At 36.4% G+C, this 24,877-nt stretch overlaps 1 non-coding gene across 1 annotated transcript; it reads right to left on the bottom strand.

Annotated features, from left to right (window-relative positions):
* Positions 1-6,600: 6,600 nt before the first annotated feature.
* LOC144222420 (U6 spliceosomal RNA) lies at positions 6,601-6,705 on the bottom strand. Its single transcript, XR_013332399.1, has one exon. It is a non-coding gene; the product is annotated as a U6 spliceosomal RNA (small nuclear RNA).
* Positions 6,706-24,877: the final 18,172 nt, after the last annotated feature.

Raw genomic sequence — 24,877 nt, 5'->3', positions numbered from 1 at the left:
ATTGGGTGACTATTTGGAAGAACATATTCTGAAACTTGGGATAAGAAAGGATTTCTTAAGAAACACACAAGGGGATGACTCCTTCATAAATGTATTATTATATTTGCTTATATAGAAACTTGAACCTCTGTACGACAAATAACACTATAAGCAAAACTAAAAACAAATCACATACTGGGAGGTTTTATAAAGGCTTTTGTGACAAATCCCTGACAATCAAAGAGAGAGGGGGATGGAGGGAGAGAGAGAGGAGAGGAAGGAAAAAGAGAAGGAAGAAAGAGGGGAGGGGGAGAGGAAGGAAGGGGAGAGATAGAGGAAGGAAGGAAGGAAGGAAGGAAGGAAGGAAGGAAGGAAGGAAGGAAGGAAGGAAGGAAGGAAGTCCCTAGAGAAAAGTGATCAAAAGTCATAAACAGTAAACTTAGAGAAATCTCTGAATTATCAACAAAGAAATCAAAGGTACTAAACCTTACTAATAATTCAGGGACCTGCAAATGAAAACTGTACTGCATTTTCATACACATCATATCGGCAAGCAAACAAACTTGACAAAGCTAAGCATTGATAAAGGTCTGGAACAACGGAAGCATGCATTCTTTACCTATGGGATATACATTGGTACAACCACTCTAGAAAGTATCTTGCCAATATCTGTTAAAGCTGAATATGTGCATATCCTGGGGCCCAACAAGTGAACATACTCTTAAATGTATGAACCAAAATATTCTTTGCAACATTATTTGTTAAAGAGAAACAATGACAATAAATGTGCATCAAGAGGAACACAGGTAAGTAAATTGTAATATATTCATATCACAAGTAGGAGTTGTAATCTAATCAATATACATCAAAACAGTTACCAAAATACACTGTTAGGCACTTAGCTGATTTATATAATGGCATTTCTATAAAAATTTTCGAAAACACACTAACCAATACAATATATTTTTAGTGAAGATACACATACATATGTATGTTAAAGCATTAGAACATAGATTGGAAGAAATGAAACCAATATCTTGACATTGGTTTGGGGAGGGAAGGAGTGGATAATGAATTTAAAGACAGGAACAAAGGAAACCTTCATTTACACTACATTGCTTATGAAATAGAACCTTCAGTGTATATATGTGTATACATATATGCATGTGTGTGTTGTGTCTTTATATATAATCTGCATTAAAAGTGACAAAAAATTAACATTTGCAACATTCGATGAGAGTGTTTTCACATCAATTCTTGCATTTTCCTATTTTTTAACGTTAAAAAAATAAAAGCCCAATTAAATCCAATCCTGAGTTATGATAACCTAAAGCCAAAGGGCTACCAGAGGCATTCAAATCCTAAGGAGGCTGCAAAACACTATGCATCAAAAATGGTAATTTATCTGCCCCCTTAAGAGGATGTCAAAATGCTGTGTCAGGTTCCAGCTGTGCTGCTAGTGAACGCTTGGCTCCAAGAGGCTCTGGAGTGTTTTCCTGGAGGAAGGATTTGAGGACGTAGACGCTACAGCTAAGAAATTCTGGGGAAATGAGGCTTAAGATGGTGGTAGATGCTATTTGAAAGTGAATTTTCACGTGGCCTGGAAAGATCAGCAAAGCAAAACAAACAGAACCCTGAAAGGCTGAATACGGAAGAAATATTTCAAATTTGGAGGTGCCCCTAGGGCACTATAATTTATTCTTTTTTAAAAGCTTATTTATTGAGAGAGAGAGAGAGAGAGAGAATGAGCAGAGGAGGGGCAAAGAGAGGGAGACAGAAGATCGGAAAGAGGCTCCGTGCTGATTGCAGAAAGCCCAATGCAGGGCTGGAACTCACGAACGGTAACATCATGACCTGAGCCAAAGTCAGAAGTTCAGCTGACTGAGATGCTCTCACATTAATTCTTTAATCCAGTCTCTCTTTCCCTGTTACTCTCTGTTCCCCCCTCCCCACTCTCTCTCTCTCCACTCCTCCTATTTCCCCCCTTCTCCTTTTAATTTTTTTAGGAAATTTTAATCTCTTTTAGGAAATGGTGTGAGCTGAGATCACACAATGAATTTATGTTTCATAGTTTGATTCTTGCACCTTCCAAAATACCCCCTTTCCTCTTACCATCCCACTTGCTCTTACTACCCCTTCTTGCTGTAAAATAAATAAAAGTAACTGAATGCTTCCAGATTTTTTAAACCTTAAAGCCAAATAAACTGGGTTTTGTGCCTTAAAAAATATCATTCTATGATTTACATAAAATATTTCTGTGGAATTTGAGAAAAATTATTTGTAAGTAAAAATGGAGGAATTTCCCCAAATGTAGATATAATACACAGTAGTAAATTTAACATGATCCTTTTCTGAAATGTAAAATGGTCTATACTTTTTTTCTGTTTATATCCCTAAGATGTTGAAAAGTTCCTTTAAAAAGCACTAGCAGTATATCGTCAGTGACAGAAAATATTTCCATTTCTATAGAGACCTTTGCTGAATCCATCTCTGAGGACACAGTTAAAAGTTTTTCTTTTTTTGAGTAGTTATTGAAGAGAATTGTTTAAATGCAGTTAAGCATAAAAATTTAAATAACTTTTAATCCACCATCATAGAAAAGTTCATTTATTAACTTCTAATAAATTTATTTTACTTTATTCTATAACTTATACTCAAAGGAAGAACCGAGTTAATGCCCAATTTTATTCGGCTATGACCTCTAAGTTATCAAAAATTATTTTTCACCCATGAGGACTCCTCTGGGTCTACCTTATTATCTTCTTGGTTTTAGAGCTTAGAATTTCAAAAGGATATTACAAGAGAACTATTACTCTTTGTGAAGTTCAAGTTTCTCAACTGAAATGGATAAGGAAACTTCTCATTCTGGTCTCTTGCAACAGGCAATGGATGAGCATCTCTTGAACTGTGCTGTACAGATTCTTCTTGACCTACATTTGTCTCTAGCATCTTCTGTGCTAAAGGATTTCTTTATTACCATAGTGATGTCCACACCACTTCTCTACCTATTAAATCTTCCTAGAAGTGATACTTTAGTGCCAGGATTCCTCTGCCTTTTAAAACACATGGTTACAATTTTCAGACTGAAAGGCAGGATCACACTTTGCAAATCCTATAATAAACACATCTGTGGAATACACCTGCCAATAAGAATAAAGTGAATATTTGGAAATCTGCCACTGGAGTCAACTAAACGCACACACACACACACACGCACGCACAGCCAATACTTTAACCTGCGTGATTTAGGATAAAAACATTTGCTTACTTAATACACTAATCTAAGATAGAATATTTAATTACTTTGATTACCTTTATTAAAATCTGAAATAAAAGGCTAAACCTTTACAATTTATTTTGAATTTTCTGGAATAGCTGATAGTAACAATCAATGCAAGTCCTACAATTCATTCAGAATATAGATCTATGTTACTGTCTGTAAAAGATTAGTAAATGAAGTTTCAATACTATGTGCAGATATTTCATGTGGTTTAAAATTTCCAATAAAGCAAGATTTTTTTTTTAACGAATTGATTAAACAGGTTGGTTTGGTAGTGATTTCTCCTGCAAAGAAGGATCAGTAGTGTTTTGAGTCATTCTTTATCATTTAAGCTTCAGAAACACTAAATGACGGAGCTGAAACTAAAACCTGGGTTTATTTGACCTTAAAACCTATGTCCTTTCCCTTACTTGGAAGGTTGAAGAAGGGATCACTTGAGTGAAGAGAATGGTGCTAGCAAAATCTTGGAGACTTGAAACTGTGCTGTGTGCAGGGAGACACACGTAGCACACCGCTGAGGGATTTACTCCTCAGACAGGGATGGGATCACAGGCAGAAACCACACATGCCACGCTAACTAGGGAAAGGCGAATCCATGAGCAGTACAGAGCAAATAAAGAATTTTAAGCAGGTAGGATACATGGCCATATTTGCCTTTTATATATCAGCAGCCAAAAAGAAGATGCATTTTAGTTTATTGAAATGATTCTAGTATTCATCTAAGATCGTGCAGTAGGTAATGGGTGATGGAATGACCTGGAAGTGAGGATATGAGAAATATTTAGGGGATGAGATGAGAAGGAGCTGGCAATAAATACATTGGTTGTTGAGAAGAACAGTAAAGAAGAGGAAATGAAACAATAATCACTTCCAGGGGTCAGGCTTGGGCAATAGGACACTGGAAATGCCACCCTTGAAGCGAAGGGATTTCCAAGAAGGAGCGATCCTATGGAAGTGCTGAGGCATGGACAATAATGAGGCATTCTCAATTCCGTTGGAGAAATGAGGCTAATTGTGTGGACATGTCCAAGGAGAAGATGGATATGAGCCTGGTGCTTAGGGAAAGTGGGCTCCCATTTTGTAAGCCATAAATAGGGATTGAATTTACAGAGTAGACTGTGGAGTAAGCAGAAATGTGATCACAGGAACAAATTTACTATGGAGACCAAAGGAGCACTATTAGGAGCAAATTAGACAAGAAAAACCCAGAAAACCAAAGAATGCTGTGTTGTGGAAACATAGTAAAGAATTTGATTTCGGCAAATAGAACTAATAAGACTTATTTTGTGATAAATGTATCTATACACATATATAAAAAACTATGAATACATATATCCATCATATGTGCTTGTATATGCCTACATATGTTTATAGAGACACTACATAAAACCATACGGTTTTATATTGTGTGCATATATAAAACACACACACATGTATAAAACTAATATATGTGTGCCTATATATTTGTAATAACAGTTCTTTATATATTCATCATATATATGCATATATCCATATAATGAATATATATTGTCACTAGTTATATAGAGTGAAAGATGTTTATTCCACTATAAGTCTTAGTATATCTGTATTTGCTACACTAATACACACACACACACACATACACACAGACACACACACACATACACACACACTACAGAGAAAGAATTGAGTTGAGTATTTGGCTAAATGTTAACAACCACAAGTAGAATATACAAGAATTCATTTAAGTATGGGAATTTTTTCAGCAGCTTATCTAGGTTATTAGCTCTTATGATTAGCCTTCCCCAAAATTAAAATTTGCTCACAAAAAGTTGTCATGAATTTAAAAAATTAATAAATTATATTCTGTTTTCCAAAGTTATTGTATTTCTCATCTCTACTCAGATAACAGTTCAATATAATAGAATTATTTATACATATGTATTAGCCAGGCATTCTAATTATGCTGAGATAAAGAATAATATTAATAAGATCTGCATCATGTATTAAAAGAGCATGCTGCTCGGTGTGAATGGCAGACATATAAATACAACAAATGGTGATATAAGCAATGATAGAAATACATGCAATATCTAGCAGGAACTCAAAGGAGTTTATGAGTTAATACTTCATGTATTCCTGAGTTATTCAAGAATGGATTTAAAGTGGCTCACAATAACACAAAGTAAAAGAAAAAATGGGGGCACCTAGTTGGTTCAGTCAGTAGAGTGTTTGATTTCAGCTCAGGTCATGATCTCATCATTTGTGAGTTTGAGCCCCATGTCAGGCTCTGTGCTGGCAGCTAAGAGCCTGCTTGGGATTCTGTTTCTCTCTCTCTCTCTCTCTCTCTCTCTCTGCTCCTCACCCACTAAGGCTCTCTCAAGAATGAGTAACCATTTTATAAAAAGAAAAAATAAATAAAGTGAATTCAGAGAAAAAAATAGATTGGAATAGATAATTTGAAGTCAATAGCAAAGGGATATAAAGAATACATAATTAAGGTCTAGAAAACACGAGAATAGGCCACCAGGTGGCCCGTAGTCTGTCTGGAAGGGAGACAAAAATGAAAACACAGTCAATTACACTATTCATATTACCAACAAGGAAAAAGAAAACCAAACTATTCCTAGTGTCGAAACGAAACAGTTTTCTTTACAGGTAGTCAAAAACAGAACAATACATCATCCTCCATAATATTTGTCTATGAAATAGATTTTACAGGGCTATTTGTTACAGTGTCTCTTAGCGTGGGCTAATGATGACATAATGCCAAATTGCATTTAATAAAAGCAGTTTTACAAGAGAACAAACTATATAGTCCAGCTGTGTGGATTTCTGCTTGTGTGGTTTATTCCGAGGATGAATGTTTTTGTGTTTATAGGAACACATGGACTATATTTCACTCAGGCAGTGCTTTGCAAACTTATGTTGTCCAGCCAAGTACTTGATGAGTATTGAGCAGTGAGTTCAAGGTTATAATCCTTGGTCAGCAGCTATTTTTTCTGCTGATTAAATAATGCAGTGTCTAATTCTCTCTGGGGATGGGACAGGTGCAGAGGAAAGCAAGGCTGAAATTTTAGCTGTGTTAAAAAATTGTGGTAAAATATACATAACATAAAATTTACCTTATTCCCTATTTTAAGTTCGGTGGCAGCAGGTACATTCATGTTGAGGTGCCATCATCACCACCACCCTCCACAGAACTCTTCATCTTGCAGAAGCGATCATCTATAGCTGTCAAACAATAGCTACTATCAAACAATAGCTACCCAGCCCCCGCTGTCACCTGCCTAGCCACCATCCTCCTGTGTCAGTGGACTGGACCACTCCAGGTACGTCATATAAGTGGAATCATACAGTTTAAAAACCTGGAACGCTTCACGAATTTGGATGCCCTCTTTGCCCAGGGGCCATGCAAAATTTCCCTGTAAGGTTCCTACTTCAGTGTATGTGCTGTGCAAATGAGCTGGTGTTTGAGGGGCAACAGGGCCTCCTGCGAAGCTAGCGTGGTCCAATGTTGTTTTCTGTGTTGCGGAAGACTGGGGCGAAGAAGGAAGTTGGAAGACACAAGGTCAAAAAGAAAAGAAGAAGCCGGAGCTGGTGGGCTTTTGTAAGAACTGTTTAAGAGCTTGGGCTTATGTGCCGTGAGAAGGGAAGAGGGAATTAAAGTTTGTATTTTAGAAAAATTAATTCCCTCCCCCCCAAGAAAAGGGAAGCCTGGAAGAAGATAAAATTTGAGACCCAAAGACTAGTTTGAAGGCAACAGCAACTATCTAGGTAAGGTTTTGCTTTTTCCTTTTTTAATTTTTTGCAGATGACTAGAGTATTTGAGCAGTTATTACAGAACTGTGGATAGCGAGGAAGCATGCGTCTGTGCTGTGGGTCTAAGTCCTTAGCCACGCTCTTCCTCTCCAAGCTCAGAAGAAAACTTTTGACATTTTAGAAAATTTTGCATTTTAGCACAGGATCTAGAAAAGCCATAGTCAAATCTACGTTCACATTTAAATCCAGGAAAGCACTTCTGGGATGGCATTTCTCCCTACTGACCTGTCTCCTTCCCCTCCTCACATGGTTTGTGTGGCAGGGTAGATGTGCTAATTCATTAGATGTATGGTTTCTCTGGAATCCTATGTGAATCATTTGGTTTAAGACATTTGTTTTATTGGAGCATGTGGATGGCTCAGTGGGTTAGGTGTCTGACTCTTGATTTTGGCTTAGGTCATGATCTCATTGTCCTAGAATCTAGCCTTGCATCAGGCTCCCTGCTGTGTGTGGAGCCTGCTTGGGATTCTCTCTCTCTGACCCTCGTGTGTGAGTGTGTGTGTGTGTGTGTGCACGCACACGCATGCTTTCTCTCTCAAAATAAAACTTTTTTAAAAATGTAAGAAATGTGTTTTTATTGAGTTATTGTTAACATACAATATTGTGCAAGTTTAAGGAATACAGTTTGCAATATTTACATTTTGCAATATGGTTACCACTGTCCCAGCATGGTTATCTTTTCTGTGGTAAGAACATTTAAGATGTCGTCTCTTATCAATTTGGACAGCTCGAATGCAGTACTGTTGTCTGTAACCGCCACGCTGTGCATTAGATCTCCAGAACTTAGTCATCTTCTAGTTGCAAGCTCTCTCCAATCCCCTTGCCCCTCAGCCCCTGGTAGCCACCATTCCACTCTGTTTCTATGGGTTTGACTTTTTTAGATTTCACATGTAAGTGGTATCATACACTATTGGTCTGTCTGGCTTATCTCATTAAGTATAATACTCTCAAAGGTCCAATCATACAGTCACAATCATCCCATACTGTCACAGATGGCAAGATTCCCTTCTTTTTTACTGATGAATAGTATTCCACTGTGTGTATAGTATATTGTTACATAGTAATTATATTATATATGGTAAATATATATGATATATAACAATATATATGATAATATGTAATAAAGAAGTGTTCCAAAACACCTCAAAAGTGAAAGAAAATGATGAAATACCTAAGAATTCCAATTAAGTCATAATTAAACCTCCCAGGCCCCACTACTATTTCTCCCTGGTCCTAAATGTCTTTCTCTTCCCTCTTCTCTGTTCCATCTAACCTGTCTCCTTTTGAGTCTTAATCAGGAAAGCTTGGACCACGGTAGTCCCTGTGTTTTTTCCATGATATCATCAAACACATTTATTTTTAAAAACACAGATCTGAAGCACCTGGGAGACTCAGTCCGTTAAGCGTCTGACTTCGGCTCAGGTCATCGGCTCGGGTCATGGTCTCACAGGTCATGATCTTACAGCTCGTGAGTTCAAGCCCTGTGTCGAGCTCTGTGCTGACAGCTTGGAACCTGGAGCCTGCTTCTGATTCTGTGTCTCCCTCTCTCTCTGTTCCTCCCCACTCACACTCTGTGTGTGTGTTTCTCTCTAATAAATAAACATTAAAAATTAAAAAAAAAACACAGATCTGATCTTGTGGCCAAACTCTTTCACAATGATTTTGCAGTGAGGTGGTTTATGAAGTTTAAGTGGATGCCTAAGAACACGATCTCTGAGCACTATGCTGGAACCAGAGCTCAGGTCTTCTGCTTTTCCCCCCCAAGTTCATGTACTTTGCCCTACCGTCTTCCTCATGCACATATTGCAGATTCTAATAAAATTATTTGCCCCCCCCAATACAGTAAAGCTTGAACAGAATCTCAGGACTGTATTCACAGACAGAAAGACTTTCACAAGGCACATAAAACTTGCTCTTCTCGGCTGACAAAATTCAGTGTTACCGAACCAGTGCTCTGAAAGCAGAAGTTGTCAACCTTTAAAATAATTTCCCTCTCTTGGATTGTTTGTGTGTTTCACTCCCTCTTAAATATACACCAGGGAGTATTTTTACTTTGTTTTGTTTCAAAATTGTCATAGTTTGTAATGATGATCAAATATATTAAAGGAAAATATTCCTATTAAGATTAGCTCTATTTATATTTTCATTACACTATTTAAATTTATAACTAGAGAAGAAATTCTTTTTCTGCTCTTCAGTCCCATTCTTATTTGATTTTCATAAGAAATTCCCAAATTCTACATTGATAAATTAACGATTTAAAGCAATGCATTTGAGTAACTGCTAAAACATTAAAAATGATCATAAGAAAGTCATGGAATACGTAAATAATCATGCTTTTAAAATTAGCAAGACCTAAAAGATATTCTGTTATATAGTTTATCAAATAAGAATTATTAGACTCAGTGCATATATAATTAGAATATCATAAGCCAAATATAACTGAATTGTACAATTACAACTTTTAATCTATTTTCAGGTTTTTGCTGATTTTGAAATATATTAAATACATGAAAAATTAAAAGTGAAATTTCCTTATAGAAACTTAAAATAAGCACAATTTTGTAAAATTCGATCTTGGCATACATGAACAGTTATGTTTTTTAATATCTATTTTTATTTTCCTATTTTTCTATGAAAATATCAACATTAAAGAACAACACAAACTGTTCAAACTTGTTTCTTAAATTAAATGGTGAGGCATATTCATAGTGAATAACATGTGATTAAATTTTGAGTTCTATAAATATTTTCTCACTAATGTCAAAATATGTTCAGACATGGATATACTATAATTCACTTTATTTACTGTTAATTTCATAGTAAAATGATCAAAACATTGTCATGAAAATCTTCATTACTATTTTAAAACTCTAACAGCAAGAAATAAAAACCTGCCATTGGTGTTGACCTCTTTCATTATTTGAAAATACTGAATTAAATCCCGCACACATGGTGAAGTGTTACTGCTTCTTTTTAGGATAGTTGTTCAAAGTAAAATAACCAGGCAGCCTCATCTTAGGTGAGACTGTTTCGGTTTGGAAGTAAACAAAGCTCTCTCTCGATGAGCAAGGTTCATTTCATATTTGTGTAATACCCTGGAAGAAATTAGGTTTCAATAAAGTCCATTTTTGTCACTGCGTGTAGCAATGAATATCACACCCAGCAGGGTACAGTGGCACCTGGCTGTCCAGACCCCAGAGGAGCACAAACCATCTGGGGGTAATTACAACAAGGTATTCTTTAAGGACCAGATGGGACCAAGGAACAGAAGCCCTCCCCCTCCCTGTCATTTACAACATAATTCCTTTCAATGATATACTTAATCCTCCCACCAGCTATGCTTTTCAGCTTGCTGTTGTCACTGTTCCTTTATGTTAATTCAGTTGCAAGACCGAGAAAAAGAGGGGGAGAGAGTGAGAGAGTGCAAGAAAAAAAAAAGGGAGAGGGGGAGAGAGAGCCGCCGTGCCTCTAGGGACCAAAAGAAATTATTCATCCCTAAATTGTTTCCACCACAGCAAGTACAGTAACAAATTTTTTCTAAAAAGAGGGCTGAAATTATCCTAAAGAAGGTCAACGCGACAGCCCTGTGTGGCACCAGCTGAGGTTTACTCAGCCACCTGTTAGCTAGAAAGCTCTCTGCGCACGCTTATGATGCATTTAACCAGTTTAAAGGGTCTCTATTGACAGGCCAGCCACCTCCATTCAGCCGGCCTGAGCCATAGACCTGCTTTGTGGTCATATGCGGCACACAAGCTTTAATTCAATTACGCTGTAAGCCTATCCAATCTGCATCACTGCCCTTTCACTTTTGTGCCGTTTGTCTTGTATGTTGTAAAGAATTTTATTTTGAAGAGGGAAAGGCACCCTACAACCCAGTTGTCTTTATTTTTCATTTAGGGTTAGTGCCGCAGGTGCGCCGCCACCTTTCAACTCGCGAAGTGTATTCATCTTTAAGTGATATTTTGGATGGAAGCATTATTTATTGTTTGGTGACAATGCTTTTCTGGTGTTGCTGAGTTTTATTTTTTTTTAATTAGGTGTATGTTCAAACTCTCCACCGGACCAACCAAAAGCCTCCAAACTTGAGAACTGAAGATTCAAAAGAAGGACAACAGAAGGAAAAGCATAAATGATAGATGAAAATGACCATTTTTTAATTTAAAAAGAAATATATTTCTTGGAATGAGCAAATGTTAAATTTCAAATTTTTGGTTTTCCTAAAGTGTTTGACATACTGAATATATTGATTTATATGAATGAGACTCAGTGAAGCTACATGCTTGAAAAAATTTTAAGTTCCAGATGAAAATATTAAATATATTAAGTCTGTTCATTTGTTTTGTATTCTGCTGCTTCCAAATTTCCTTGGCCTTGGAGCAGCGCATATCTTTGTCGAATACTTGACATTTTCATACTGATTTATGGACAATGAAAACAGATTTCTCAATATCAGGGACTCTGATGTTTTCAAAATCATATTTTTCTTAAATGGAAAGTTTGTCTCTTTTAAGCATGTTTTCCACTACTTTCTCATAACCAACTAAATCTTACCCCTGGGTTCCGTGTCCAAATGAAGCGTATGGACATTTCAAAACAACGTTTCCCCAAATATTAAATGGCTGGGTGTCATGGGAGTTGAAAAGACTTAGGAGGGAGAGAAGAACCTTCTTGGCTATTTCATAACTATTTTCCACCCAAGTCAAGGAAAGGATAATCGTTCTAAGTTACCACGGTTATTTAATATGTATCAGTTGTCATCGTAGCTGCCCCTGTTTCTTTTTAATGAAAATTCACCTCTCTTTTACTGAATCAAAATCAGAAATGTGAAGCCTGCAAAAGAGACCAAAGCATTTTCACTGGCAAGAAAAACAAAGAGATTTGTACATAATCTTCAAAGTAAATTAGATTTAAAAACTACTTGTATGCATACATGCAAATTAAATGTATGTGTTACTCAACAATTTCATGTTCGTTTTCTTTATGTTTTCCCATATGTTCCTATTTTATTTTATTTTATTTTACTTTATTTTATTTAGGGTTTTGTTTTTGTTTTTTTTATTTTTTAGTAGGCTTTATGTCCAATGTGGGGCTCAAACTCTCAACCCCAAGACCAAGAGTATATAAATGAGAAAAGCTAAGGGTTAACAGAGAGGCTAAGTGGTTTGCCTAAGAGATCAAAATTCTGATTTCCAGTTTAGGATTCTGTCCATTACACCATAAAAATGTTGCATGACCATTTTATCAATGTCATGATTTGACCCATCTCTGCACAGTTATCAGAACCCCTTATCAATATTCTGTGCAGTAGGAATAATAATTGAACTTATAAAAGTCTGGAGTCACATCAAAATAATGAGAAAAGATGACCTGGTCTTGTTACACTGAAAAGGCACTGTTAAGATATAGTAATTTCTTTTAGCTACTTTTTAAACCCTTGCATAGAATTTTGAAGAAAAAACAAGCAAAAAAATGAAGTCATCCAGTTTCACAATCTTTTATGTGAATCACTTAACCATTTTTGCATTTTGTATCTCTATATTATGATAAAAAATATTTGACACTTCATTTTTTAAGGACTTTGGCATTTTGAAATTCAGATGAAAATATCTAAAGGTATCTTTGGTGTGAAATGTAAGACTAACTATGTAGGCTTTAAAACATTTTAGAAGAGAATATGGAAAGTGGGTTTCATTTTAGAAACCTATCTTTTTATCATCATTTTACCATTTAAAGAAACTTATCATATTCCTTTGAAATAATGGCATCTGTAATACCCCATGCAAAATTGCATCATTATATATCAAAGGAGTATCTATTAAAATATAACTGTCCATTATACTTTTATTAGTAGCTCACTTCACACAATAAGATGGAATTATACAAGATTTTGGATTCCTAGTTTCTGGTAAAAATCATGCATATCACATTTTCTAAAAATATCTTTTTTTTTTAAATGTTTTTATTTATTTCTCGGAGACAGAGAGAGACAGCGTGAGCAGGGGAGGGTCAGAGAGAGAGGGAGTCACAGACTGAAACAGGCTCCAGGCTCTGAGCTGGCAGTCAGCACAGAGCCCGACACGAGGCTCGAACCCACGAACCGCGAGATCATGACCTAAGCGAAAGTCGGACGCTTAACCGACTAAGCCACCCAGGCGCCCCTAAAAATATCTTTTTTAAGGAAATACTGAAGGAAAAAATAAAACAGTTTAGAAAACCCAAAATAACATTAACTAATAGTCAAAACTATAACTCTGTGTGTGTGGGTGTATATGTGTGTCTGTGTGTATGTATATGTATTGTATATATACATATTTCAGAATCCAAACTTAATGTGAGTCACCATCCAAAGGTTTAAAGAATAATTTTTGAGATATATATATATATATATATATATTCACAAAAATATTCACAGCTGAAATTTGAAAACAGATCATAAACAACACCAAATTTATAATACTTCAGGAAGTTTATTTATTACTTATAATCTCTTATATAAGGATAGTTTTCAGGATAAAACTCAGATGATAGGAAACTGAAGACCTTCACACTTAGTGTGAAATATCATTTTAGCTTTGCATACAAATTCTGTTCAATACAATGGTGCCTTCTGACATTCAAATGTGCTTTGGAGAAAACCATCACTTCATACCCAGGTCCTGCTCATGCAGACTTCTCTTACTTTTCAATGGGATTTTCAAGCACACTTAATTGCCACAAAATGAGGCATATGTGAACGGCTCTAAGCCAATTATGCAGTTTGAGTTCAAATAAAATACTTCTTTACCAGATTTTCTGGTTTTTAAACATACATAAAACTCTTTGTCCATCTTGAGTTTCCAAAATTTAACTAGAAAATTCATGAGATTTGTGTCTGTGTTCTTTTGTCAAAGCAATTCCAATATATATATTTTTTTTAATTTTTAAAAATGTTTTATTTATTTCTGAGAGAGAGAGAGAGAGAGAGAGAGAGACAGTGTGAGCAGGGGAGGGTCAGAAAGAGATGGAGACACAGAATCTGAAGCAGGCTCCAGGCTCTGAGCTAGCTGTCAGCACAGAACCTGATGCGGGGCTCGAACCCACAAACGTGTGATCATGACTTGAGCTGAAGTTGGATGCTTAACCAACTGAGCCACCCAGGCACCCTGCAATTCCAATATTTAGAAATGTCAAATGATGCTTCTGTGTCCATAGCAAGTGAAAAATTGAGTCAGCTGGCTTATTCAGTGTGCAGCATGCCAAATCAGCGATTTGTGTGATTTTTTTCTCTTCCTGAATTCATCAGTTAAACATGACTTGGCAAAGTTACATTAATGTTTTTGTTGATGTGGCCAACACTTCTCGTTTTGGTTTGGTAGCTAGAAAACAGTAAATAATATATGGATTGCTTGGCTGGAGAATGAAGACAAGCAAATCCCACCTAATCCAAAGGGAGATGAAAATACTAGAATGAAAGGTAGAAATAATCTCAATTACCTTTCATTCTGACTTTCTTTCCACTCCAGACACACAAATGATCCTAGCTACCTGAGAGAGAAAACGATGGGTCAATAGTAAGTTTTCAGCCTCAGAAAAAAACTCCTGGGTACCCTATTCATCCCTAGAGTGAATTGTAGATGTGTTTTCTTTCAGCCTTCAGTTCTGTAACAATTTTCTTGATTAATATTTGGTTTTGAAATTATACCTGAAGCCAGCTGGAATTGAATATGCTAATGTTTCTTTAAGGTAGGGTAATGCTAATGTTTCTTTAAGGTAAAGTATAAATGTAAGAGTGTGAAGGAAGGCTTGTGAGACCGTGCACTTATTGCCTTGGACACTGGAGTAATTGTGGATGTTGCATGTATGCACATATGTCAGAAATGCACAGACATCCCCATGATGCAGGAGAAATGAGCACCAATAGGTTAATTCCAGATTTCAATGACGTATTTACTCATGACACCAAAAAAACCCCACCTTATATTGAAAACTGTTTGAATAAAATCATTCAATTCTTGACAACTGAAGCTTCACTGAATAAATGAGGGAACTGAACTTGGGAAACCAAGTGATTTAGCCAGGGTCACATTGTAAATAAGAATGAAAGCCAGAGTTTAAATCCAAGAATGTCTGAGTCCTGAGCCTGTGCTGTCAATCACGATATTATACACTTATATTGAAAACCTCACAAATGCCAAGAATTAAACATATGATGGTTAATAACTGCATGACATGTCTACTGCCCTGATAGATTTACAAGTTTTCTTTCTTTCCTGTTTTTCTGCCCATCAATGGTAGTCATGAAATTTGGAAATTATTACTGGGGTCACACCTGGTTACAAGAGGAGTAAATGATTATCTGTAGTTCTAGAAGCTTCCCAACATCTCTCTCTCACACTCTCTGAAACGCTACCTAACATAAATGATTAATTGGCCACCTCTTTTGAAATAGAAATATCTGTTAGAGTAAGGCTCTCAATTTCATCTAAGTATCTCTATGTCTGGAACAAATAGAATGTTCATAAATATTTGAATAAATGTTTAGTGAATGAATGACTAAATGGTTCATTTAATTAGGGGCACCTGGGTGGCTCAGTCACTCAAGCAACCAACTTCAGCTCAGGTCATGATCTTATGGTTTGTGGGCTCGAGCCCCACATTGGGCTATGTTGACAGCTTGGAGCCTGGAGCTTGCTTTGGACTCCGTTCTCCCTTTCTCTCTGTCCCTCCCTCTGCTAGCACTCTGTCTCTGTCTCTCTCTCTAAAAAATAAATAAAACATTAAAAAAATTTAAACTGTTAATTTAATTACAGAGTTCTTTACTAATTCTGGGTGAATTACTCACCTGAAGGAATAGAGTTTTAATTCGATTTTTCAGGGAAGGGGGCAGGGAAGGGAGCGGAGGTAAGAAATTTGGGGATGGTGGTTCAAGTGGAATGCCAGAGCAGGGAATTCAGGATGGCCTGAAAACAGAGGTGGAAGCTGCAGGTGATCACAATTTAAAAGAGAACAAGAGAATGCCAATGACTCGCGTGTGTGTGTGTGTGCAAAATATAATATATATATATATATATAGCAATTTTGCAATGGTTCTGTAGCCTTGAATGCACCTCTGACAATCTCATCTAGTTATAAATTCCAGAAAGCACATCAGCTTCTGGTTCTAAGAGTGAACTCATCTAACCAAACTGTCAACAAATAGAAGAGATTGTCGAACAGGCTTGTCTCTATGTCTCTATCCGCATCATCATCTCTTCTTGATGAAGTCAAGGAACATTCTGCTCTTTGTCTGAATTCCAGTTTTAATCTATTTTCCCATATTGTTGCCACCCATGCGCACAAGGCGAGAGAGGTGGTGCATTATTATGTCGACAGTCCCAATAACTAACAGATGTTGCAATGCTCCTCCTGCGCCAAATACCTTCACATTTTATCTTCCAAGAAACCTAGGGGAGATTTTATTATTATGTCCATCTTACAAACAAAGACTCTGGGATTGAGACAATTGACCCAAGTGACGCATGGAGAAAGTAGAACAACTGGAATTTGACTCCAAATGGTCTGACTCGAGCACCACACTTGTAACCAGCGTACCAGACTCTCCCCACACCCTCCCTCATTAATAAACTAATTGACTCATCAAACCCCATTAAGCACTTACTAGGTTCTGGGAATTATGCTAAATCCTGGACAATACAAACAGAATAGAACAATAGCTTCAATCGTGCGGAGGGAAAAAAACCAAAACACTATTTTTAAGCTCTGCTGGTCGGGACGTCTTCACCGAGAATGCGACCACGTGAATTTTGAAAAACGAATTAAGAGAGAAATGAGGGAAGTGGGGGACGGGGGGCCACAGACGGAGGCAGGTACCACATCACAAAAGAACATCACAAAAGAAACAGGCCTGCCTCAGGCCTTTCCTCCTACACAAGTGCCCTTTCCTCTGCTTCTCTTGATTGAAACTATTCATCTTTCAAGACTCCTCTAAAACTCCGTCTCCTGAGGTCTTTGAGATTCTCACTGCCGAGCTGGATCCCCACTTTCCTTGGATTCTTTCTGGCCCGGACCTTAATGCGACTGATATTCTGATTACTTCTGACCTGTTTTATTCTTTGTTCTAAGCAGGTGGAAGCATCAGACAGAACCTTTCTCATTGCTCTCTCGCGCTACAGGTCCTAATTCCTCTGCTCGGCCTTCACCCCCAAATATTCTTTCTGTCTAGTAATCCACTTGGTCCCCGAGCTCCTATTTTTTTCACTCAAGTTCTTCTTTTAAAAACCAGCTCCTCCTGTAAGACTTTCCTAATTTCCCCCAAGATTCTGTTAGATGCCCCTCAAATGTGCTCCCATAGCACCCACTCCATCCGCTCCATGACAGCATGTAACATTCTGTATCGTGGCCTGTTCACTATCCTATCTGCCCAACGAGAGTAGGAACCGTATCCGTCATGTTCAGGTAGAATGGAGTTAATGGGTATTTGTTGAACAAACAAGAAAAGGGTTGACTTGTTAAGGCTGGCTACTCTCTTCTTTAAGTAGGGAGGCCAGGACTGGAGGATGGGAGCGGGGGAGTCATGGTGATAGGGTACTGAAGAGGTACTATCAGATTGCAGAGACTATCACATTAAGCAATTCCACTACGTTGATATCTTATCCATGTGTCCTCTGTTCAAGACCATTTTAACCCTGATACTTAAGGAGACCAGCCAGGAGCCTGACAAATAAGGTATTTCCCAGATACCTTGTAGTACCTACCTGTCAGCATTCCCGGACTGAATTTCCCATCCTGAGATTTCAGTTCTGGCCTCAACTTTTGCTGGGCAAGAGCTTATGTGACATCTGTCTAGTCATTGGAAAGCTGGAGCACCCTGGCTGAGTGGTCAAATGACTGGCTCCAATTCTCCCTGGTCTGAGTATCCTGCAGAATGAGGCAGAGTCTTTAAATCACAAAGCTTGTAACTCAATTGGTACGTAAAAATGTTCTCACTCACCGTAGCCTGGTTTTATGATCTCTGCAATACAGTGGATCTCTCTTACTTTTGTCTATCTAATTTCTTCTAAAAACATCCCCTCCTTGCCTAAAGTCACCCAAATTTGGTCGTCTGAATCAATCCGGAGGAAAGTGTCACAAAAATGAAAAGATTTAAAAAAATGCAGTAATTTTAAATGTACCGTGGCACCCTGAAGGTAGCAGTGAGACTTCGGGCCAGTTACGTAACTTCTGTGCCTCAATTTCCTCATCTAGTAAAATAGTAACAAAAATAATAGTACTGAGCTTATTACCTCGTGGTGTGGATTAAAAATACTAATATGTGTACAACAGGGCCAGGCACAGAGAAGGTGCCTAATAAATATTACCCATTTCAGCCTAGCTGGTGGAATTTTGAAGCTGCTCTGTTTCTGTCCATTATTAGGCCTGGCTGAATGATTTTTTTTCTTCAGACTTCTAGGTTACTCCAATTCCTTTCCCCCCAAAATTTTTTAGCTTAAATAGGCCTCAGTCAGTTTGCATTGCTTCTGCCAGAAAGCCCTAATGGCTGCTCCTCTCACATACTGTAGGCCTTTTCTTCCCGAAGTGTTTATTAAACCCCAGAGGGCAATAACTATATTTTATTAATCACTACATCATCCAGAACACCAAAAGTAGTGCTTTGTATGTAAAAATATTCATTTTAGTGACTGGAAGACCAAATACATGAATAATACCATTGACCCCTTTCTTTGGGGCTTTATTGCAATTTTTCTTAGCAATAAAAATCAAGACTAAGAGCATCATGATCTCCTTCTGAATTCTAAAAGTGGCCACCACCAAATATTTAACTTCCCAGGGAGGCAGCTGGTGCAAAGGAAAGAAAGCTAGAGTCCGATTTCTACCCACCACCGCATACCTTCGTGAACTGAGGTGAATCAGTGAGGGTCTGAGACTCAATTTCATCCTATATAAAACTGAGATGATAAAATAGAACCCACAGGGACTTAGAAACCAACAGAACAGATTGTATGGCCCATGGTGGATACTCTATTCAGCTACATGTCTAATTTGTCTGAAAGTGCTAGTTTATCAATGAAGAAAGGAAATTAAACTTTTAATGAAAATAAGTCATTTACAGGAGTACGTAACTTAATCCATAACAGTGTAATCAGTTCGTTCTAGTTAAAGGAAAATAATACATAAAGGGAATAGGAAAACGGTAAGATCGTTGGCTTGGGGCCTTCAAATGATGCCATTTTACCATAAATGCAGAATCAAATGCATGGTCATTTTACCATTGTTACTGATTCAACACCTAGCAGATTCTATTTACATGCTGTTCTATTTTGTATCACTCTCATTTAATAAGCAACTTACCTAAAAATTATTATAGAAAGACCAATTTTGTCAAGAACCCAATTCTGAATAGTTTTATGGCCGTATTTTAATAATGGCAATTTGCTTGAAACTTTTTATCTTTTTCTGTTTGATGTTTTCTGTTCAAAAATAAGATATTTGTTTCATAATAAAGAATTAAATGACTGTGTCTTAATGATTCTGTATGTGAACTAAATTTTGTATTGCCATGCTTTTTCTTGTTTGGAAATATGAGTCTTATATTTTTCTCATTTACTTTTGCTTATCTTCCTACTAAAATTATGTTTACAGTATGTTAGTGAATAGCTATCTCAGTTTCCCTATAAGTATAGAGAGCAATACATCCATAACCTGTTGTAAAAATACTGTTAGTCTTTAAGAGTGTCTAAGACGAAGCTTAAAATTCCTTAGAAGATCTCAATACAACTGTTTACATTAATAAATGAATCATTTAAACAGCAATGGCCAGTGTAAAACCATGACTGCTAAATCTCCATTTAGCAACTTTGAAGGTAGGAAAACGTGTCAGTTTACTGAAATTTCGGTTAAGAACAATCTATCTATTATAAATTGATTTGGCAAGTTAAACCCATAATTAGTTTGGAGCAAAGGCTAGTGTAAGGATAAGACTCTTAATTTTATTTTAGTTTTTAGTATTTTATGTCTTTCAGAAAACAATTCCATTACTATGTGTCTGGATTTCCATCAGAATGCACTACTTACAAGATTTACATTGAGTTCCTTAAAATAGAGAATGAAGTATTAAAATAGAAAATACTAAATATTTAAAATAGAAACAAACTAATTCTTCATAGGATTGATTTAGATATTAGAAAGCTCAGTCTCTTTTTAAGTTTTATTATTTATTTTGAAAGAGACAGAGACAATGCAAGTCAGGGAAGGGCAGAGAGAGNTATATAATAATAATATATTATATATTATATATATTATTATTATATATAAAATAATATATTATATATTATATATAATAATATATATTAAAAATATTATATATTTTTTGCTTTTCTTAAGCCACACTAGAAAAAGTGGAGTGAAAAAGAACCCTAAAGCAAATAAATTTTAAAAATGTTAATTTTGTGTATAGTGTCCCTCCATAAAACTGGAACTCATGGTGGAATTACTTAAGTGTCAATATTTAATTATCCATATTAGGTGTCATGCTTTTATTCTAATGCTTCAATTCTCTCTATGAAGAACCGTATTCAAATAAAGAATAAAGTGTTGCTGTTATTATTCAAGAGTATCCTTCTTAAGTATGACATGGTTTTCGCAATAGTGGAAAACACACACACACACACACACACAAACACACATGCATGCACACACACACTCAATACTCTGACATCAGAAGGGCAATGTTAACAGTATTTCAGAACAAACAAACACACACATAGAAGGTACAATTTTAAAATATTCAATACAGTGATCATGTGATTAGTCAAATTATTATGACAATGTCTTTCACAGATTAACCCAGAAATGTTTTTTTGGTCAAGAAAATGCTTTTTTTCCCCCAAAAAAGCTGATTAGTTCTGAAATTCATACAACTAGAACAGATTAATGTAACATGAATATGTAGACATTGCTCACAATGCCAATAAACTTCTTTGTCATATATATATATATTTTTCCAATTCTTAAAATATTAGATTTACATAAAGAGTGTTCTGATTCCCTGTAGATATAAACATACTTTTAATTATCCTTCCAAATAAAAACTAGTTGGAACTATGAGTCTATTCATGTGTTCCTTCTTTTGGTTCATTTGTCTGATCGCTGATTTGTTCATTCTTTTAATCGGTATGTATTGCACTCTTGCTAGATACTCTGCACCATACTAGTTAGTAAACGGCATATAAAAATGAATAAGACACTACCCTGCCACTGTAAGTATAGCAGAAATGCAGCCCAAGACCCATTCTGTTTGACAGTAAGCTTTGATGCAAGGTAATCATAAAGCTATATTCTTAAAAGTTGGTAATATGGAATTCATTAGGCATAAAGTCATATTTCTATATATTTGGGAATATATGGGGCAACTTTATTCATTAAGCCATGTTCTTTCAGATTGAATAATATATGCAGAATAACATTTAGCTGTGCTTATTTACCTTGGCTTACTTCGTACTGTGAGGTACTCTTAATTGTCATCTAAGAGGTCTGACTGCACCTTTTATGCAAAGAGCTTTTGACCAGGATAACTCTTAAAAATATGCCAACATTGTGATCAAAGCCTTTATTCCACTTATATTTTAATCCACTTATCATTGCCATTTTTCTATATTCATGCTATCTTTTTGGATTCTTTCTGTTTTGGATAATATAGGCCATTCTTTCACTTTTGTCCTCTGAGGATGCCCTGATGGAGGCCACGCATAGAGAACAAGTACCTTCTCCTATTTGCTCTCCTTTTTTAACTGATTGAAAAAGCTGATTTGCCAGCTGATTAAAGACTTTGCTTCTAGGCAACTCTCCACAAACAGCTGGTAGAAAACAATGGATGCTGCTTTGTTCACAATCTGGAAAAACCTTTGTATATTCACAAGTACCCATCCTAGAAGAACTACGGAAGTTCCCCTCGCTTACATCAAGTGCTTTTAACAATGGTGGTGTGCGCTCTTTAGTTTGCCCACATGTGTGATATTTAGGAATAAGCCGAAGCATGGTAGAACCACATTTACTCAAACAAACAAACACAATTATAAAATGTAATAAAACATTGAGAGAATCACAAAACCAGGAAGATTGTAAAGATCCATTTTATTTCCATGCTTAAAGGGGCATGTAAAAAACTCCACAAACAGAAAACGTCAATACGCATCTTTTCGTAAAAGCTTGTTAGCGGTCCTCATTATTACCTGCTTCAGAAGCCTTGGGGACATCCCTTCCAAAATAGGAAAAGTGCAATCTGTATGCTAGGAAAACTACAAAGAAGCAATAAATTATTGCTGTAATGACATGCTAATTAAAATTTTGCTTGTAACTCATGTAAGTGTTTGAAGCCCAGCAAATTTCTCTTTTCATTTGTGAAGTGTGAAGGTAAATTGCCCAGTGACAGTGGGACATCGCTAACAAGTACAAATTGAATAACATGCTATCTTGCTCTATTAGCCCTGACTAGCATGTCTGAATTAGATATTCAGCACACTCCCCATTGAAGCCCTGATTGATAAATGCTAAGGAGAATTTGTCAAAACAACAGGGGCTACACCCAGTGGGACATCAATATGCTCCATTTAGTCACCCACACAGCACTTCCTACATAGGATTGTCACATAAAATTAAGACTAGCTGCTAACCAGCCATCAAGCTTGTAGCAGACGTCAGGCAGCCTGTGTTCTGTATGCATATTAGTCACATGCTTAACAATTTGGGCTGTCAGGACAGAAGCATGCAGTGACCTCTGGAGCAGAGGTTGAATTTTCCAACTATATGGAAACATCATGCTCAGCTGTTCAAGATTTTAGACCATTTCCTGCCAGATCTGTGCGCAGATGCAGTGCCCTAAGCTATAATCTGTGGCAGCATCCAAATGACAAATGGCACTGAGGAGGATTATTGCATTATATATTGAGTACCACAAGTCTGTAAATTATAAGTAAACTACTGTTCAGACTGTCTCCTCCAGCTTTCAGGATACTTTCCATCTCCATTCTTTTTTAAATAAACCTAATAAATATTGGGAGAACTAAGAGATCAAAGCCCAGCCTTTGAATTAGCCATCTCCATTGCTAATTAGCTGCTTGAATATCAAACAGTTTTGGACCAGCTGTAATTTAATAAGCCATGATTGAGGTTGGTTTGATTTGGCTTCCCCATTGAAAATTCTTCTCAGGTGCAAGTTTGTATGAGTTTAGCATTCTTGGTGATAAGCTGTTTTTGGCACTTCCCTTGTAAACATAATTAGCTATAAATACAGAGTAACAATAATAAAACTCGTTACAGTCTACCAGAATCTTTAATTGTATCTGTTACCTTATTTCTGTTGCATTATATTTAAGCTCTATGTATAAAGTTATCTGCACATAGAATACAGAACTGAAATGTAATGGCGTCAATAGTTTGAAATAAAATGTATTCTCTGCAAAATTGACAAGCTTGTCATTTTCTAGTTGATATCCCACTATCAGTCATGGAAGCGAGGGTACAATTTAAAAATAAATTGTTTAAGCTTCCCTTTACAAATAGTCTAACAAAATGTATTTGTATGTCATATTAAAGAGAATATATGAAATAACTTTTGTTTTTGAAAATCATATATCTGTTGAAACCCAAAGAAAGCTATTCTAACCTGAACTTTAAAACACTTAACACTGAGTGTTTTGCTCCCTGTATTTTGGAATTCTTGCCTTGATGCCGAGACCCAAAGCATAATTACCCAATGAAGCATTAGAAACATGTTCCTTATGGAACATCCGTATCATACAATCACAAGAAATAGAATATGATAAAATATCACTTTTATACTTGCATCGTTATTTCTTCTTTTCAGGACATAAAGGCAAAACATTACTTTTTTCTAGGATATAAAGGCAATCTGCTACTAGTATTCTGTATTTTCCATTTCAGAGAGAATACATGAATGAAATCTTGACTTTTTATCCTTCCTGGACTTTATATACCCTATTTCCAATTTTTCAGTTTTTGTACACCTCTCACTAGTAGTACTGTTTATAATTATATGGAAACCTAACCATAGGATTTGTTCCATTAAATATTTATTTTCCATGAAAATAAAAGAGATCAGGTTCATTAGCATATATAAAATCAACATTTAATTTCAAAAAATCGGTGAGCTAAAAAGTGCTTATTCATTTATACTAAACTACAGTAAGATTAAGTGAGAGATCTGTCTCGAACCTGAAGCAAAACTTGCATGATGTGGTTCAAGTTGACAACCAAAAGTGTAATAACAGTTTAATCAAAGGCTCGATACCACCCCATGGCTGGGGATTATTTCAAAGGCATCCCGTGGCAAGAAGGAAATAGCTGAACATTTAGTAGTGTTAAGCTGATGACTTTCTGTAAGCAGATATAAACCCTTCCTCTTCAACGATTTCTCTTTAATTGAGAATCATCCCAGTGTTACAGTATATCTCAATTTATTAAAGATAGAAGCAGCAGCCAATTCTGTTTTTAAAAACGGTCACTTTTAAATCTTTGGCAGCAATCTTTCACTTAAAAATTTTGCTATTATGAACTTTATAAATTCCTTTTTCTCGTCCTCCCCCCGCCCCCCAGATCTTCCAATGGGAAGAGAAAACAAAGGACCACAGAGGCCTTTGCCTCTGCCTCAGGCAACTGTCTGCTGATGGATATTGTAGCAGCTGAATTGCTCCCCATTCACATTCTAAACCCTCTCTCCTAATTGTCATCAGTATCATCAATGTCACTGACAGAGACCACTGCAGGATTCTACAGCCCTTCAGAGCAATATTGCCTTTGGCTTTTTCTCCTGGGGCTTGC

This window comes from Crocuta crocuta, unplaced genomic scaffold (assembly GCF_008692635.1).
Source record: "Crocuta crocuta isolate KB4526 unplaced genomic scaffold, BGI_CrCroc_1.0 scaffold409, whole genome shotgun sequence".
Classification (NCBI taxonomy): Eukaryota; Metazoa; Chordata; class Mammalia; order Carnivora; family Hyaenidae; genus Crocuta; species Crocuta crocuta.
This window is presented reverse-complemented; position numbering and strand designations above follow the sequence as displayed.